At 37.2% G+C, this 7465-nt stretch overlaps 1 pseudogene across 1 annotated transcript; it reads left to right on the plus strand.

Moving 5' to 3' along the window:
* The first annotated feature begins 298 nt into the window (after positions 1-298).
* Positions 299-650, plus strand: LOC308628365 (transmembrane protein 14A-like; annotated as a pseudogene). The gene has a single exon. The product of its transcript is annotated as a transmembrane protein 14A-like (transcript).
* Positions 651-7465: the final 6815 nt, after the last annotated feature.

The raw sequence follows: 7465 nt of genomic DNA on the forward strand, positions 1-7465 counted from the left end.
TGAAAATCAGTGTTTAATCTAGAGGCTAGTGATGCCAAGAGGCTCAGCTTCCAACTATTAAAATTAAAATTGAGAGTGCTGGGAGGTAGCACGCAGAGTCAGAAGGCGCTGGCGGCGGGGTCAGCTTCTGGACTGTAGCAAGTATTTACTGAGCACCTGCCTAGTGCTTGGCAGTGAGGTTGATGCTGTGAGAAAGACAAGACGAACTGAACCTGAGCTTAGTCCTCAAGGAGTTGGACTGGCCCAGAGGAGAGAGAAATTCAATGGAAGTAACTCTACACCAGACTTGAGCTTGCCAATGGACCTGGTTGGTTTTGGTTATGCAGCCCTGGTGACATCCGTAAGCATTTTGGGATATAAGCAGAGAGGTGGTGTTCCATCTTTGATTGCTGGTCTTTTTGTTGGATTTTTGGCTGGTTATGGAGCTTACTGTGTCTCCAATGACAAGCAAGGTGTAAAACTACCACTGTTTTACAGCTTTCTTCCTGGACACCACAATGGGGGTGAGGTTTAAGAGATCCAAGAAAATCATGCCAGCTGGGCTGGCTGCAGGTTTAAGCCTAATGATGATTCTGAGACTTGTCTTATTTCTGCTCTTGTCTCACCCTGAGAATTCGGAGGAACTGAAACCTAAATTCGTGTCATTCTGATGTAACGGACAGAACCTATTCTTTGTATTGAAGAGATAAATTTCAATATGGAAAGTTCAACATGGTCTTAATTTATGTTACAAACCATAAAACAAATACCATCACCTCTAATATGGTCAATAGTTTGAGGGTTTTTTTTTTAAACAAATGGCTTAACTGTTTTCTAATTATCACATACTGGTTTCATTAAAGATATTTAATAAACCGTGATACACTCTTTGATTTGCTGTCATGTTTTATAGACGTGGTATTTTTTTGACAGTTCCAAATACTCATGTCTGAAATAAGTTTAAATTAAATTACAACTTATCAGATGATGGAATGCCCCTTAAGTGGGCTTCACAGAATGCTAATGTTATCTATTTGTCATTTGTGTTATATTTGAAATTATTTTTTTTCCATTTTAATTGTATTATTGCCAGTGTTTTTTTTTCCTTAAAAAACTTCAACCTCAGCACACTCTGTACCAACAGAACATATTCAGTATTCAAATAAAACATTCTGTTTTAAAAAATTAAGTTAAATTAAAATTGAACTGTAGTATCTCTGTGATGTAATACCACACCCAACAGAAGGAATCAGATGAAAAAAGACAGAAAATATGAAGTGTTGACCAGGATAAGAAACATGAACTCTCACACAACGCTGGTGGGAGTGTAAATTTGTACAACCGCTACTGTTGAGCAATGTCTACCAAGGCTGACTTATTCAAATCCTCTGACTCAGCAATCCTCCTTCTAGGTATAAGTCCAACAGAAATATGTCCCTCTCTGTCCACCAAAGACATGTATAAGAAAGTTCACAGCACCACTGTTTGAACAGGGAAAAACTGGAAAACAGCCACAATGCCCATCGATAATCACACTGGATGACTAAGTTTTGAAACAGTCACACATGGGATACTATACAGCAATCAGAATGACCTACAACCACCCCCTATGATCTGAATGGAGCTCACAAACTTAATACTGAGCAAAGGAAGACACAAAAGAGACATAGTGTATGATTCCATTTATAGAAAATTTGAAAACAGGCAAAATGAGTCAATGCTGTCAGAAATGAGGATGCTGTTATCCTGAGGAATTGGGCAGTGGTGTCCAAAAGGGGCATGAGGTGGGCTTTTGGATGATGGTCATGTCCTGTTTCTTAGTGAGAGTGCTGGTTACATGGATGCTTTTAGGTTGTGAAAATTGAGTTGCACACTTATGCATAGTTTTCCATGTGTATGTTATACTTTGATAAAAATTTTAAAACTTGGTATTAAACATCAAGTCAAAGTAATATGATGTGATATGATGTGATAAAAATTTGGTTGTCTTACAAATAGCTGACACTGTGTAGTGTTGATAGTGTCGGCTATTTGTAAGGCAACCAATTTTTTTTTTTTTGGCCACGCCTCATGGCTTGCAGGGTGCAGGATTGAACCTGCACACTCGGCAGTGAAAGTGTGGAATCCTAACCACTGGACCACCAGGGAATTCCGACAACCAAATTTTTATTTCAGCAAATAATGCTCTCTGAATTTTAGCTTTCTCATTTTAAAAATGGAGAAAATGATATCTGTTCTATTCATATGGTTGATTTGAAAATCAAGTGAGTTAATGGGTAAAAAAAAACTTCATAAACTGTGAAAATGTATACACATGGAAGATATTCCTGTTGGAAAAAAAGTAGAGGAGGTTTCGATTTTAATTTTTAAATGACTTTTCACTGTTAAGGAATAGCTCCCTTTGGCAAATGATAGTAATTGTAAATGTTTTGGATCAGATTTTAAAAAGCAGGTTTGTCAATTATATAATGGTCTTTAATGTACCCAGATTGTTGCTTTTGTTTCAGAAAACAGAAAATTACATGATAGCTTGTAAATGGCACATTCAATTTCACACACTGAGAATGCTTGAAAAGTAAAAGGTCCACATATAATGCAGGAACTCAAATTTAATGGCATCAAATGATACATAATTTGATTCGTTCAGCCACATTTCCAGAAATTAATCACTGAGTGTTAGTGTCTTTCTGTCCTTTGTGACTTGGTTTGTCAAAAGAAAACTGCCCTTTTTGCCATATCACTACTAATCAGCATTAGATGGCATTTCAATCCAGTGCTCAGCATCTGGAAACATTTTAAAAGGTCAGACTGCTACTCCCTTATTCAATTTACTAAAGTTTCACAAACATAATGAGCCTCCCAAGATGCTTAGAAACACCTTTAGAAATCAATGGAAACTTTGTTAGAGCAAAAATTGGGAGAAAAGATTAGGAGAGGAAATTGGAATGAATGATCTGTCGCTTCTTCCTCTCCCACTGATGTTTCTTCTCTAGATCAGAGTGCCTGAACAGTACCACCGTTGAACTTTTAGGATGGCTAATTCTTTGTGGGGTGGGAGCTGCTATCCTATGCATTATGTTTAGCAGCAGCCCTGACCTCTAACCACCTGATGCCAATAGACCCCTCCCCCAACATTGTGACAACCAAAAAGGTCTCCAGCCAATGCTAAATATCTCCAGGAAGGGAGAGGGGGTTAAAATTTCCTCCAGGTGAGAACAACTGCTCTGGATGGAAATCTGCTAATGCCTTTGTCTTCAGATCTTCTCCAAGACGTTGACACCTTTGTACAATTTTCCCAAACTTTCTGGAAACAGTCTGGATGTAAGGTGCCCAGCTAAGGTGTGCAAATAACCGGGTGGTTTGGCAAACCCATGTTGTTCTCTGGCACAGTGGGTCAGTGCCTTTTGTGAACATCTTTAGAGCATACCTCCATTGACAGCATCACATTTTGAGAAGATCAGAGAGGACTAGAAATCAGAGGACAAGAGGCAATCACTGAGGGGAATGAAGATAATATTCAGGTCTGCCTGGGAAGGGACTTGATGACGCCTCTCCGTGTCTGTGTTTACCTGGTGCATGTGGAGCTGCCCTGCTCACATCCCCTCACACTTACTGGTGCAAAACGCCTGGCTTCCAGGTGCCAGCAATTGAGATTCTTTGCCTTTTTTCTGGCCACTGAACCACCTTCAGCTCATAAGCAAAGGTTGAATGGAAGTGCAGGGAAATCAGTTTCCCTGGGAGCAGAACCTCAGTCTTTGATGGACTGGATGAGAATTGATGGATAACGAGCCCAGCTCCCTCCAGCCTCGACTGGGACATCCCTGGTGTGTGTTCCCCACTCGGTCCCCCCAGTCCCCCACAGGACTGAGCTCCAGCTGGTAACCTGGCTGCGTCCCACTCACTGTTTCACTTCCTGGCTTCACCCTCAGTGTTTCCTTGGATCACCTCCAAACACACTACTTGCACTTGAATCCTGTTTGGAAGTTTGGTTCTGAGGAAAATCAAAGCTAAATGGTCTGGCGGGATATGACTTTTTGCCATCACATTCTGGAATATTCCAAACCCATGAAGCTAAACTTGGGAGAATTAGACTCCACAGGGCTTCTCGGGGTCCAACTTATTTGATCAGAAAGAATACCTTCTCCAGCCTTTATGGGGAGTTGCACAGTAATAACCCTTTTTAGAAGGGCAAACAGCACAATACAAGTAGGTGGTGTTTTATTCGTCTGTTTTTTTGTCATTCACTCATGTAGGCACAGAATGTTGCATGGTAACTCACAGCTCTATGAACTTTAATTTACTCTTATAAGGTTATAATCTAGTAACAAACAATTTACAATGCCTGTTTAAAGGGAAAAAGAAAAAAGGTTTCTATAGGACTCTGAACCTCCACAGATGCCAAGTAAGCAAACCCAGAGAAGGAAATGTACTTGCTTATTTCTTAAAAACATAGCTCAGTCATATAACCAAGTGATAAAACACAATGCCTCTTACTTTAATGTCTGAGTTTAAGAAAATCTCTCTATATAACTCTTTAGTATGTTTTCCTCAAAATTCAACACGGTTTAATGTCTGGGTTTAAGAAAATCTCTCCATATAACTCTTTAGTATGTCTTCCTCAAAATTCAACCGGGAATGGTTTTACATGATGAATTGAGCCATCAATTAAGAGGAAATGCAGTGAAAAACACACATGTGAACTACAAACGTTAAATGGATAACAGACAAGTAGGAAGTGTTTATCAGTACTGTATGCATATGAGAACTTGTTGCTTAATCTTTTTGAAATCAGGTTTAGAATTCTGATGAAATACATAGCATTTAAAACCTTTTTAGAATTCAAGACTGCATAGTGTTTTAAACATATCTGTTTACTGATTGTTGGGTTAATCAAAGACTGTATTCATTTTTGTTATTTACCCATATAATCAATTTAAAAAAGGTTTTAAAAGTGTAAAAATGATTAAACCTCAAAGAAAAGTTCTACAAGACAGAAGGATACTAATAAAATTTGAGAGAGATCCCATTTACAATAGGGAGAGATAGTCAACACTGCAATTACTGAAGAGATTAAAAAAAAACCTTGCAGAGTAAGAACTGGAAATGTATGGAATCAAATGTGATAGGACTAACCAAATAAGACCTAGGCATGGCAGATTAAATTAATTAATGCCTGTATCCATTCTGGGCTTGCCAATGTGGCTTACTTTGGCTAATGAAACAGCATCAACTTGATGTAATCAGAGGCTTTAAAATGTGCATGGGTATTTTCACACAATTTCTGGAGGGCCACCACTGCTCTGAGAACACACCTGGGCTAGCCTGCTGGAGACGAACAGACCACGAGGAGCAGTGCTGAGCTATTCCAGTTGACCATCCTAGACCAACTAGCTTCCAGGTACCCCACCTGGCCCAGAAGCAGAACTGCACAGCAGACCCAGAGATTCGATGGAAGCAATAAAGGTTGTTGTCTTAAAGCCACTAATTTCTAGAGTGGTTTATTACTGAGAGGTATTAGATATACCTGATACGTTAGGTACAGATAATCAACAATGACTGGAGTAGAAAACAAGGTGGGAAATTTTTGTCATGAATGTTTGAGTTAGCTCTTATACTGGCAGTAGGATGTTGGGTGCAAGAGTTAAACATATTAAATAGATGTAGGCATCATAGAAAAGTTTTGTGATCCCATTGTCAGAGGTGATTTCTCTATTAGGAGATTTTCTAAACAATCATAAAGTAAAAATTCCACAGAACAAATACAGAAGTGCCAACACTCAACAGTTCTCACCAAGCACTGAAGTTAAATCTTTACCTGGAATTGTCCATGTTACATCGGAACTCATGGCCTGATTAATCAAAGCTTGGAATTTTATTAGCAATTGTTAATTTTATTAAGAAATAGTAGTGATGCACATGTGCCACGTACGCTATATATGCTACACCGCTAGTATGTTTCACCATGATTTTTAAATGCTATTTGTTTCAAGTAAAGAACAATTGACACTGGTCTCATAATATTTAAGTTTTGATAATGCCTTAAATAAAACTAGTGATTCTCAAACTTTGTTGCATATTAGAATCACCCGAATTTCTTTTTTCATCCCAATGCCCAGGTGACACCCTAGAGCAAATACACTAGAATCATGGGACCATGACACAGGCATCAACATTTTTTCATCTTTTCTCAGGTGATTCCAATGTCCAGCCACTTTTGAGAACCAACAACCTAGTCCTAAATCTGTGCTGTCCAGCTCGATAGCAACTAGTCACATGTGGCTACTAATTATTTGAAATTGCAGTCTGAATTAGGATAAGCTGTAAGAGGAAAATACAAACCAGATTTTGAAGATGTAGTATGAAAGCAAATGTAAAATATTTCATTAATAATTTTTTATATTTATTACATGATGAAATGATAATATTTTGAATATCTGGATTAATACATTATTGAAGTTAATTTCACCTGGTTTTACTTTTTAAAATGTTACTAGAAAATTTTAAATTTCATATGTAGCTCAAATCTGTGGGTAACATTTCCTTCTTAGACAGCACTGACCTAGACTGTCCCATTAAACTAGAATATAAGGTATATAAATAATTTTAATATTCATGTGACTTTACAAAACCTTGCTTAATGAAGTATGTGTTTACATTCTAGAAAACTGGATATAATTTTCTGTAGTGTAGGAGGTTCATTTTTAAAGAAACAACCCTCTCTAACCCAGAACTGGGTTTGTTGCACTGTTTTTGTCGTTGCTTATGCAAAATAATTTGCATGTATTTAATTTTTATGATTATACTCAATTTAATATTTTAAATGTCATATTGATGGAACATTTACTTAGGATTTAAAACTACAGGTATAATTAAAATGTGCAAAAGTCATCTTATTGAAAAGTTGTGTGTCAATGACATTTTGTCCATGGGATAAAATATTAAAGGGAAGAGGGAGGTAGAACTGGAAAAAATAACAGATATTGTGCCTGCTAGCCATTTTATATTATATTTTGATTTTTCATGATCAAATATTCTTATAGTAAGAAATACTTATATTGCCATTCTCTTTACTGAGTAGGCAATATTCTACTTGTGATACTCACCAGGTTGAATTCTTTTGAATAGTATTAATTTAAAAAAATCATGGAGAGAGGATGCCGTGTATGAATCTGTAGTGCAGAGCTATGTTTTAGTTCTAATTTTAAACCATTTAATGTGAGCACATTGGTTAATTCTGCAAGGCACCATTCCAGAGTTGGTAATTGTTTAAAAAAATTTGGTCCAGGATGTATTTTAACTTATTCCACATCTCCTATTATCATTATTATTCATCAGATGATAATTAACATCCATGGCTGGAGGCCATTCCTTTCAATTTTATTAAAACTCTTCCTTTTCTAGTATACAGTTTCCTTTAATCCCAGATTAATTTATTTCCCACTCACTGTGGCAAATCTCCTGAAATGAATATATTCACAAATTCTTA

This window comes from Mesoplodon bidens, assembly GCF_964165515.1.
Source record: "Mesoplodon bidens genome assembly, chromosome: 15".
NCBI classification, from domain to species: domain Eukaryota; kingdom Metazoa; phylum Chordata; class Mammalia; order Artiodactyla; family Ziphiidae; genus Mesoplodon; species Mesoplodon bidens.